This window comes from Trichosurus vulpecula, chromosome 1 (assembly GCF_011100635.1).
Source record: "Trichosurus vulpecula isolate mTriVul1 chromosome 1, mTriVul1.pri, whole genome shotgun sequence".
NCBI classification, from domain to species: domain Eukaryota; kingdom Metazoa; phylum Chordata; class Mammalia; order Diprotodontia; family Phalangeridae; genus Trichosurus; species Trichosurus vulpecula.
Window position 1 is genome coordinate 413971403 of NC_050573.1, and position 11380 is coordinate 413982782.

The following is an 11380-nucleotide window of genomic DNA, read 5'->3' on the forward strand; positions in this document are numbered from 1 at the left end:
GAGGAGACCGCACCCCGCCTCTCCGCTTTCCCCAACCCGTGTTCTTGAAGTTTGGGGAGCGAGACAAATTGCTTCACTTTTCTTTATTAGGTACGCAAGAAAACATGCGTTTTTTTGGGGGGGGAGGGGGTGGCAATAGAGGAGAAAGGACGGAGGAAGCTCTGCATTCGGAGGGTGTGTGACGCATCTTCTTTTGTTATCTGAAAACTGCGTTTCTTTACTAACCCACTTCAGACACCAGGGGATTGTAGGTTCCTCCCAGTTCCCGACGTAGGAATAATCAATAAAAGTATTTAGTTCAGTAATTAGGCAACGTTTTCGGCTGTAGAAAGGGGAAAGTGCCATTGGAGTGCTGTGGCAGACCTCAGGTTGCAATGTGCTAGTTTGCACAGAGGACACCCTTCCCTATACATACTTTTCATCCTTCTCTGTTCTTTGTGCAGAGTCCTCAGTAGAGACAATACCTAACGCTGCAATCTTCTGCTCCTCTACGGAAATCCCGCCTCCTTCTGCAGCTCCCCGCCCCATCCCAACAACAAAACAAAACAAAACAAAACAAAACACTTTGCTTCTGAGAACACAAATTTGTAGCGTGCAAATTTGGAATGGCTGGTATTTGGGCCACCTATTTCTAAGAGTCATTCCACTCTTATCCTTCCAAAAGGGGGGGGGGGGGATCTTGACACACTGAGTTTCTATTTGCTGTCTAATTTGGTAATATATTCTATATGGGCACATATGTATTTTATTGTTTATTTGATTATGTTGGCTGATAACTTTGAAAATAATTAAAACTCGTTCTCTATAATGCTTTAGAGTATGCAAAATATTTTGCATGCATTATCCCATTTGAACTCAACAACAAACTTAAGAGGCATAGAGTATTATTCATTAATATTTCCTCTTTTATAGATGGAAATCAATCCTCAAAATGTAAGGGATATCTTTGACTTTGAATTTAAGGTGTCATTTGTGCTCTTGAATATGACATTACCTATACTCCTTGTTCTACACCTCTGTCTCCCCTCTCTCTCTGACTAACCCTGTTTCAGAATTAAAAAAAAAAAAGACAAGAAAGATTCTTGTGGGGAGTTCTTTTCCCAGAAAGGAATCCTTCACTGTAATTTGGGCACTGATTTTCCTTCCCTTTTTCTCATGGGTAAGAGTGGCTGTTTATTTTGACCTGTCACAAATACAATGTGTTGTTTGAAACGTGTTAAACTTAGCAGGTATATTGAGATAATACTAGACAGGCCGCTGAACATGATAAAGTAAAATATGGTGGGAATTAACTTTAAAAGGCCAAGAAGCCTTTTTCTCTGCCCCTCCTCTTAGTACAATTTAATATTTCTACAAAAGGATAACTTTCCCTAAAGTTTTGTAATGAAAACAAGGGTTGGCTCAAAGTGTTCAGTAGAAATAGTTAATAGTAATTCACAATATATTATTTCACATAGTTTTCATCATATACTTTATTTTATGTCAGTTGATCTTTTTATATTTTAACCTGTACTTTTATTTTTGATGATTGAACAGTTAGTCCTTCCTTGTAAATAATCATTTAAAATTCAGTGACTATTTAGTAAGTTAGGAAACTTTTAAAGGTAGAATTATTTTATATTTCCACTTTTTATTTAGAGGATTCGTGCTTGATTTTGAATAAAAGGAACAAGGAGAAACCCTTTTGTTTAATAAAAGAACCATTCAGTTTATAAAGGAAGACTGTACAACAACAATATTGTAGACTGAATAGTAAATATTTTCATGAATTCAAGTTCTCAATAGATATAATTAATTTCTACAAGTACTGTTTGTATATCAATAGATTTATAGAAACAGTTCAATATAAGATGCAATTTTAAATTATTCCTTAAAAAGAAGTACCTCAAATAAAACAAAGAAAAACAGGAAAATAACTTTTAAAAGATCTAGCTTTTTAGAAGCTTTTTTATTATAAAATTGGATGAATTCAAAATGATGCTTTATACATTCATTTACTAACAATTAGAACCTAATTCATAAAAAAAAATTAAAAGTGAAAACCACAGAACGTAGTTCTACTACTATTTCCCACTATTTTGCAAATATTGTTTAAGGCCTGAAGTCCATCAAACACTATCCTTAGTGACTATTCAAAATTTGTGGTGAAAAACATTTAGAAACTTTTTAGTTCATCCAGGTACCATTGGCATGCCTCAAATTTTGATTTAACATTGAGGGCTTTCATAGATAGGGAGATAGGCCTTTATTGTCTAGTTGTGCTAGAATTTCCATTTTGGTCACTAGGAGTTGCAACCATGTATTAAGGACACTCTATGGCCAATAAAACTTACCCTCTATTTCCATTGTCTCATCAGTAGGGACTCATCTCTCCCACTAGCATTAATGGGAACTACTCTTGCAGAAGGAGTTTCAAACAATTCATTCAGCTGTGGCTACCCTTTGAATGCACCACAACCTATCATGCTCACAGGGCAAATTTCCTCATCATCTACTTCCAGACCAAACATCAGTCTTACAGGTGAACCAACACATTTTGAAAAGAAATACATAGGAGTACACTGTTTGGAATTGCTGCTGAAAAATAATGAATTAAATATAAAACAGCTTTACCATTAAATGTTATTTCTCACAGTTGTCAAAGGTGGAGGGGAGGGAGGGTTATGTTAGCTGCTACTAAAGAACCAATAGTTGTCATGAAGGTAGAAACAGGAATAGGTTTCCTGATGGAGGTAAGGAAATGCAGCTATGACTTTCATACCAGTTCTGTATCTACTCTTCTTATGGGGAAGTTCTTCATCCTGATCAACTGTTATGTTGGGTTTTTGTTATTGTTATTATTGTTGTTTTAAACAGTGCTGATGGATTTTAAGGAGCTAGCCACACTTCCTCCTGTTTCCCCTGTGACCAAATGTATGCATTTGCAAGCAGGTTGGCTGGGATTCAGAGTGTAAGCTCTTGGCTGTGGGACAGTTTTCTCTTTGCTAAGCTAAGTGGCTGGTCTGAGGATGAAATCTGCAACCTTGGCCTCAGAGTTACAGAGCTGAGAGGCCATTCCCTTGTATGATTTATGTATTTATCAGAATTAGGATTTAGAAAGCAATACAAACTAGTTATGCTCTGAGTGTCCAGGTCTTTACTAAAGATGGCTCAGTGATCATCAGTAGAAGAGTGATATGTCAACCTCTTCAAGAGCAGGAGGTGCGGAATGGTTATTTTAGCAGTGACATAACACTTTCCTATTTGTGAAGCACTTTACAGTCATTAGTTATGCATGAGGACTGGCAGAGCCATCATGTAAATGAACTCTGTACCTGCTTGTCAGCCCAGCTTCCAGTTTGCTTGCCTTTTCCTTGGGTTCATTAAAACAAACAAACAAACAACAACAACAACCAAAAAAAAACCCAAGGAATCAAAGGCATTTCTAAGAGGAGTATTTTCCTTTGGTGACTCCAGTGGAGAAAGAGCTTGACCTTAAGTGCTGTAGTAGACTGAACATTGGTTTTGTTTTCAGAGGACCTGAGTGTAAATCCCACCTCTCGTGCTTGCTACGTAGCACAGTGTTCAGAGCACTACTGGGTCTGAAGTCAGAAAGACATGAGTTCAAATCTAGCCTCAAGAGCTAGCTTTCTGACCATGTCAATTTCTTTATCTGTAAAATAAGACAATAATAGCATATCCTTTCTACGATTATTGTAAGAACAAAATGATATAATATTTGCAAAGAAATTTTCAAATATTAAAAAGTCTATGTAAATGCCAGCTGCTGCTGCTGATACTACTACTACTACTACTACTACTGTTTCTCATGAAAGTAGTTGGGCCCCCTCTTTCAGCCCCCTCTTTCTCTAAAATGAATACATTGGATTAGAAGGTGTTTTAGGTCCCTTCCAGCTCTAGTATCTAATTCTAGGTAGCAATGGAATGTCAAAGATATTGTTAAACATGATCACGGCTTCAATAGATGAGGGCTTGGAAGTTGTTTTGTAAATATTTTCTGTTGGTGATGGCATTTCTGGAACAAAAATATTTGCAGTCTTCTATCCACTTCTAATACGTCGGACCTTTCTTTCCCAGCTTCTACTTAGGATCAGTATAAATAGTCAAATTAGGCCAGAATCTGGGGTGGCAGGGGATGGGTTTCTTCTTCTCTATAAGACTTGGTTATATAGTCAAGTCATGTAATAGGAAGTATGCATTTCCTGTGGTATGCTGCCATGAATTTTACTGGCCAGATTTTTTCAGTCCTGTTATGGTACACCTATGTTTGTATAAACATTATGAATGTCTGTGGGAAACTGAAATACCCTCTGTAAGGTAAGGGAAGCATCTGCTATATACTAACGTTCTTGGGTTTTTTTTTAGTGGATTATGGGGAAACCTTATTGCTTCCAAAAAAAGTATCCTTAATTAGCATCATACTCACATAGGTTTTTAAACAGTCAGTCTTTAATCATAATTATGTTTTGAGTCTTATCAGCCCAGTCAGTAAACAATTATTAGGTGGACCTTGGAGTACAATGCATTGTTATATTTGGGGTTAGGAAACCTCAGTTCAAATCCTAACCCCACTGGTTGTTTTTGTTTTTGTCTTTGTTTTTTTTCTTTAGCAAGTTACCTAATAACTATATTTAAGTTATTATAGCATTTTATGTATATTATATCAGTTGAGTTTTAGAATAATCATTGTGAGGTTATATTGCAGGTATTGTTATTCCATTTTAAATATTAGAAAACTGAGGCTTCGAGAGTTTATATGACTTAACTATGATCACATAATTGCTTAGTGTCAAGGGCAGTATTCAATCCTGGGTCTTTCCTAACTTATACTTCCCAATTACACTACACTACCATTTTATACTTAATATCCTCATCTAGCATTATTATGAGGAAAATATTTCCCAATTTCTGAAATACTGTGCAAATATTAATTATGGCTATAATAGAATTTAACTGACAACCACCTGATTTTTCAGAATATGGAAAATTACAGTTTCTTTCCTCTAGGGGTCTCTAGAGGAGACAAGAGGTATCAATGTTATATTAAATACAAAATCCTCTAGCCAACAAATTCTGAAACTTTTTTTTCTACTGTGGATCTTTATGTCAGAATAGTGAATTTTTTAAATGCATAATATAAAATGAATAGGATTACAAAGGGAGTAAATTGACTCCCATGAAATCTGTCCACAGAATCCAGGTTAAGAGTACATCCTCTTGATTGTATGTTTTATCTTTTAGGAACAACTTCTTGAGAGGAAAGCCGTGCCATTGTAAATAGAGCAATGGAATTGGGATAAAAAGTCATGATTTCAGAAATATTCTTTTCAACTCACAGCTCTCCAGCACTGTGATCCTGAGCAAGTTGCCTCAGTTTCCTTATCTGTAAAATGAGGAGAATAAAAATTTACTACCTAACTTACTTGAAAGGTTGTGTTTGAGGATCAAATGAAATCTTTTATATAAAGGAGCTTTGCAAACCATAAAGTGCTATAGAAGTAGAAACTACTACTCTATTTTTGTGTGTGTGATGAGAATGAAGAGAAAAAAAAAGATGGACCTGAGAAATATCCTGGAAGTCACAATGATACAATTTAGCAATTAATTAGATACAGATGACCAAGATTTATAAGGAGGCAAGTATGACTGAGTATTGGGACCAGCCAGGATGTTTTTAAGTGATGGGGAAAGTGAATAGATGGATAGCATTTTACGGAGGAGAAAATAAATATTTCTTTGCTATGTCTGGTGTTATGTTGAAGATGGGCGTTAGGACTTTGATGACTTGTGAATAAGAAGAGATACAGAATTAGAGTGAGAGACTGAGGTTTGAAAGGTATGTACACACATATACACATATATAAAATTTGTATGTGTTATTTCTCTGTGATACATGCAGAGATATATTTGTTAAAAATCATAAGAGCCGACAAAGGATAGGGAAAATGAACAAAGAGATTGAGGTTTGTGAGATACTTGTAAATAAGGGTAAGAAGAAAGTTTAGAAAACAGAAGTTGACAAAGGTAATTAGACAGGGTTTAGGAAAACAGAAGATAACTAGAAATATGAGGACTAGGAGAAGCAATCATTCTGGGGATGAGGATCATAAAAGATAATAGAAGTCTCCCAGGAAATGAAGGCAAAACTCGTCAGCAGTCAGGTAGGGAAAGCTGTGCCACACACATCAGAAAGATCAAGGAAGATAAAGAGAGAGAAAAAAGCCTTTGAACTTGGCTGAATGAAAGTCATGGATTACTTTAGGAGGAATGAGAAAGGATGGAAGGCAGGTTTAGGGGGAATTAGGGGAAATATTTTAAACATAGCTTCCTTAAATTCTTACCATTGTCACTAGGCATTGATTGAGGGTTCTCTAAGAGAACAAGCTAATGCATCCATGGGGCTGATTAACATGACTGGTGAATGGCCAGGGACTGCAGCTTTTCTGGAACTATGAAATGGGCCAGGGAGAATACGACCAGCTAAACCTGAATCACATCACATCCAATTTGGCTGAATTCATATGGACCCACAAGAATCATCATTTTAGCAAACAGTTAAGTTAGAATTTAACTGTCTCAGAAACCACGTTATGTTGCCAAAGCAAAATTGACCTGAGGGCAGTTATTAGAAGTTAATAGGGATGGGTAGATAATACAGCCTTTTGTCCCTCTTCTCTTTCATGGGGGAAAAGAATCTGTTTGGGTTGAAGAGAATTGATTAAGAGGATAAGCAAGGTACTCAGACCATATTTACATTGGGTTATTTTTTTTTTCAGGAGAAAATATCCCTTGTGATATAGACATCATATTAGTTTAATGTCCAACTGAAAAGAACATGAAAACCACAGTAGCACCTTAGAAAACCCAAGAGGATGGGGTAGGGGTAGGAATCAGATAGGTAACAACAACGACATATTTCTAGAGAGTTTTAAGAGTTTGCTTGCAAATAGCACCCCCCCCCCACACACACAAGTTAGGTAATGTAAATATTATTACCCTCGTTTTGCAGATGAGAAAACTTGGGCTCTAAAACAGGGGTTTTTAACTTTTTTTTGGCATCATACATCCCTTTGGCAGTTTGGTGAAGTCTATGGACCAGTTATCAGAAGCATATAGTATTGCTATAACTCAGAAAAGTGGGGTTTTTTTGGCCCAATTTACCCATTTACCTTCACTTACTTTCTCTCAAACTGGTTTATATGTGTCAATTCTCCTCAGTGGAAGGAGACATGATCCAAATGGGATGGCTACTTTCTGGTGCGGATAGGATTGAGACTGAGGGAGGGAGGATTCAAAAAGTCTTCCCAGCTGAAGACAGGGGGAAAGAAAGAACTCAACATATAGGGCAGGTGAATGTGTAAAGAATATTGGGAGAAAGTAGTAGAAGACAAAAGAAGAAAATGCAAAACAGGAGTCATGGAAAATAAATACCCTGTTGTTCATTCTCTATGTCTAAACATGACTATTGCTTTAAAGTCCTTTCCCAATGTAACATTAACTCTAATTTTCTTTTGAGACCAGAGTCCAGGATTATGTTGAAATTGAAGATGAAGCTGTGAAATGAAAGTAGCTCCCTATAGCTCCTTGTGTTATCAAGGTGTTATTTATTCCAGTGCTTACAGAAATAAGGAAACACTGTGTTCTGGGCTTCGGTTTTTGCAGATAAAAAATGTTTTTCATTTCTGTCATATATTCCTTGACTTTCAGTGAATGAAGTGGCAATTGTGCCTGCCAAACTCATACCCTTAAATACAGATCAAGCCCAAATCATTACTTAAAGATGGTGCAGAAATCAACATGGATAATGAGTTTAATCACTGGGAAGCCTTTAGTAACTTATTTTTCAAAGTAACAAGTGTTAAGAAATTGTATTGACATGGAACCCCTCCTACTTCCATGCAATGAATATTTGTTCCTAGAGATTTTGTTATCTTTCATCAATACCTTTGTCTTGGTGTTAAAAAAAATGGATCAGGGTGGCTAGGTGGTGCAGTGAGTAGAGCACCAGCCCTGGAGTCAGGAGTACCTGAGTTCAAATCCAGCCTCAGACACTTGACACATTTACTAGCTGTGTGACCTTGGGCAAGTCACATAACCCCAATTGCCCTGCCTAAAAAAAAAATGGATCTTTGTTTCAAAAAGAAGAGTGGGATCTTTGAAATTAGTGCTCAATTTTCCAAATACATTCCAGCTTGCACCCTTCTTCTGATTCAATTTTGTGCCCAGTTTCAGTTTTACACCTGGTTAGATGCCAGGCTGTGGGGTATCAGATAAGATGTGGTCCAGTTTTGTGTCTGGACACTATGGCCAGGCCACTAGGAAGACTCTTGTCCCCTTCCCTAATACCAAAGAGACAAACACAATAGGAACTCTTGGAGGTGTAATGAATGCTGAAATGGACTCAGGAAGCAGCTCTAGCTTTCTTCGGGAAGAGGTAATTATTATCATGTAAACCATGTTTAAAGGGGGTCTGACTCATGGGCAAATCCCATCAGCTTGCTTGGCTGATGTGATCTTTCTACGTGGAATATGCTAGAGAGTTGGCTTACAGGAAAATTGTGATAACATGTAAGGGAAATTTTTTGGAAAGACTGTGGAGCATGTGTAGACATTCCAGAACTGATTCTTCTTTTCTAACACCATATCTGGAAGGAGTCTTTTTCAATTGCCTGTGTAGACCATACTGTCACCATCTTCCTAAATGCCTGTCAGCCTCAGCTGCTCCCCATTTGCAACATTCAAGCCTGAGGGAACACAGAACTGATGACTGATGACATTCAATAAAGGAAGATGAGGCAAGGGAAAGGGCCTTGGGGCCTTCCCTTCTCTGAGGCCACATGACTCCCAAGAAAGAAGCCTAGGTCCTGGGCCTTTGTATTCATTCTTTTTCTGCTCCAGGTGAAAGGAGTAGAATCTCTAGCCTTGGTCTGAAGAGTGTGCCACAGAAATCAAGTAATTGCAATCTAGGTCAGATTTGGCAGCTAGTTCAGCAGTCATGTTCAGAGGAGAAGGGAGATGTTTCAGTGACTTCAGTATCCCAGAAGAAGGGGTCATTTATGACCCCTTACTTTAGGACATGAATTTGGTGGGGCAAATGCTTTATGGTAATTGAGCCAAATTATGATTCTAATCTCCTTCTTTTGTCTCCCCAATGCCAAGTTATTAAGGTGATTTATAGGAGATTATGCTCATGTGGTATTGGGCAAAATGTATTTTGTTTATTTTTTTGTATGCATGTACATATACATATATACACACATATTATATGAAGTAAATATCCTTTTGCAAAAGCTATCCATGTTAAGGTGTTAAATGGAACTGGGGTCCTAGTCACTGACCCCTAAGAAACAGGGGTAACATAGCTGGTAGGGGCTTAGGTTAATGGAATAGAAAAGAGACACAAACCACTGATGATACCAGATTCCTGTGGCTTTCTCTTCCAAACGAGAATGGAGATATCACTTCCTTCACTTAGAATAGAAAAAAAGAATGAACAAAAAGGCCCAGAAGTGAGACTGGTTTCATGGCAGACACTTAGCTTCAAAGGGGAAAAGGCCTTAAGGCTTTTCCTCATATCTAATGATCTCTCACTTGATGCCATGAGTGAAAGTGTCACTCAGACCAAATGAAGCCAAGACGAAGTAGCTGAAAGTGATAGACCTCTTGGAAGATGTGAATAGTCCCATCTATGCAGCCAATCAATAAAGGCTCTTCCTCACTATATAGTAGGCCAACAAGAACCATTTCAGTATATCCACACATATTCCAAAGTCTCTTTTGGATACCTCCCTCACATGTTGTCATGATTTTCCTCCATCTCCTTAATATCTTCTAAGGGAAGAGGTTGCAAGACCATAGCAACCTGATGGAGTCATGCTTATATATTAGTCCCAAGGATGTATTAGAGGCTTCTCAAGTCTGCTCAGTCACTGTGAACATTTTTACTTCAGAAATTGGTAAGTATTACAAATCAGGGCTTGATTTATCATTCTCTTGGCTTTTAAACAAGAAAGGGGTGGAGAAAATGTTCCTAATGCAGGTTAAACTTAAAAAGGTTTCATGCATACATTTTTCCTCTAGAGAGTTAGATGTTAAATGTATAAAAGTTTACCACTGGATAGATCCTTCCTTCCTTCCTTCTCCCCCCATTATAATTGCTTGGGAAGTATAATATACAGCAGTCTAAATTTTGGAGAGAAGGAACCTGACCATGTCCACCACCCATACAGAGAACATTGTTTGAGGGAGGGTAATGGCGCTTTTAGAGCAATTAAAACTTCTCTCTTGCTAATAGCAAGATGACCATATTTCTAACTCTCCTGATTATGGTACTAGAGGAGTAGTCAGAGTGAGGACCAGTGGAAATCAAGAAGGAGAGTAAAAAGATTCAATTTCTTCCCTTTCACCACTGCTCCCAGGTGAAAACTGTTCTTTGTGGCAGTGTCCAGTGACCACTTCTGCAACCAAGGCCATGGCTTCAGTGAAAAACCTGCTCTTTTTTCTTCTCCACATTCCCTCAAATGCATCCTTTGCATTTCTAGTTCCTTGAAATTTGGGGGTCTGTAACATAAAAAAAAATTTTCAATCTCTTATCATCAAACTGTCAATCTTTCTGAGTTACCTTGTGAACTTATATATTATAACATTAAATGACACATCCCAATTCACAATTTACCTGCCTGTGTACAAGATTTTCTTAACATTGTCTTCAGAGTGTTTCCTTAAATATTAGAATGTCCAGAATAGACCCTCAAAGACTGGGATTGTCTTAGATGGGTCAGAAGGTCATCTTAGTTATTGGGCAGGGTCTAACATTAAATTAAAAAATCTATATGGTAAGTGATAAAAGGAAGAAGGGGAAAGAAAACAGAAGAAAGTTATTTCAGAATTGAGACTTAACAAAAAAAAGGTTTGAAGGAGAGGGAAAGGCAAATCAGAAGTTAAGAAAATGGGGAAAGTTTTGTCATCACGAATCATATTTGTGTTGTATCTCTTGGATCTTCCCTTAGTGTGTTCCTGAACAATGTTGTGCTTGGGAGCAATATCAGATAACTCAATAGTAATGGCAAGTAAATTTGGGCCTTTTATAATGACTCTGACTGTCCACTTGTTTGGGTAAACTTCCCAAGTAGTAGCAGGAATTGAATTCAGAGGACTTGGGCCAATTTCCTGGTTCTGTTACTGTTTTTGTGATCTTGGACAATTTTCTTAAGTTCAGCTAAAAATGGAGTTTGGTCGCCTACAAGAATCAAGCATTTTTATATGGGCTAGATCATTTCTAATGTCTTTTGCAACTTGAAGTCTATGATTCTCTATCCCTCACTTGTGAACTCAGGATATACCTCAAGACTGACCCTTGTCCCTTCTACATTTCTTTCTA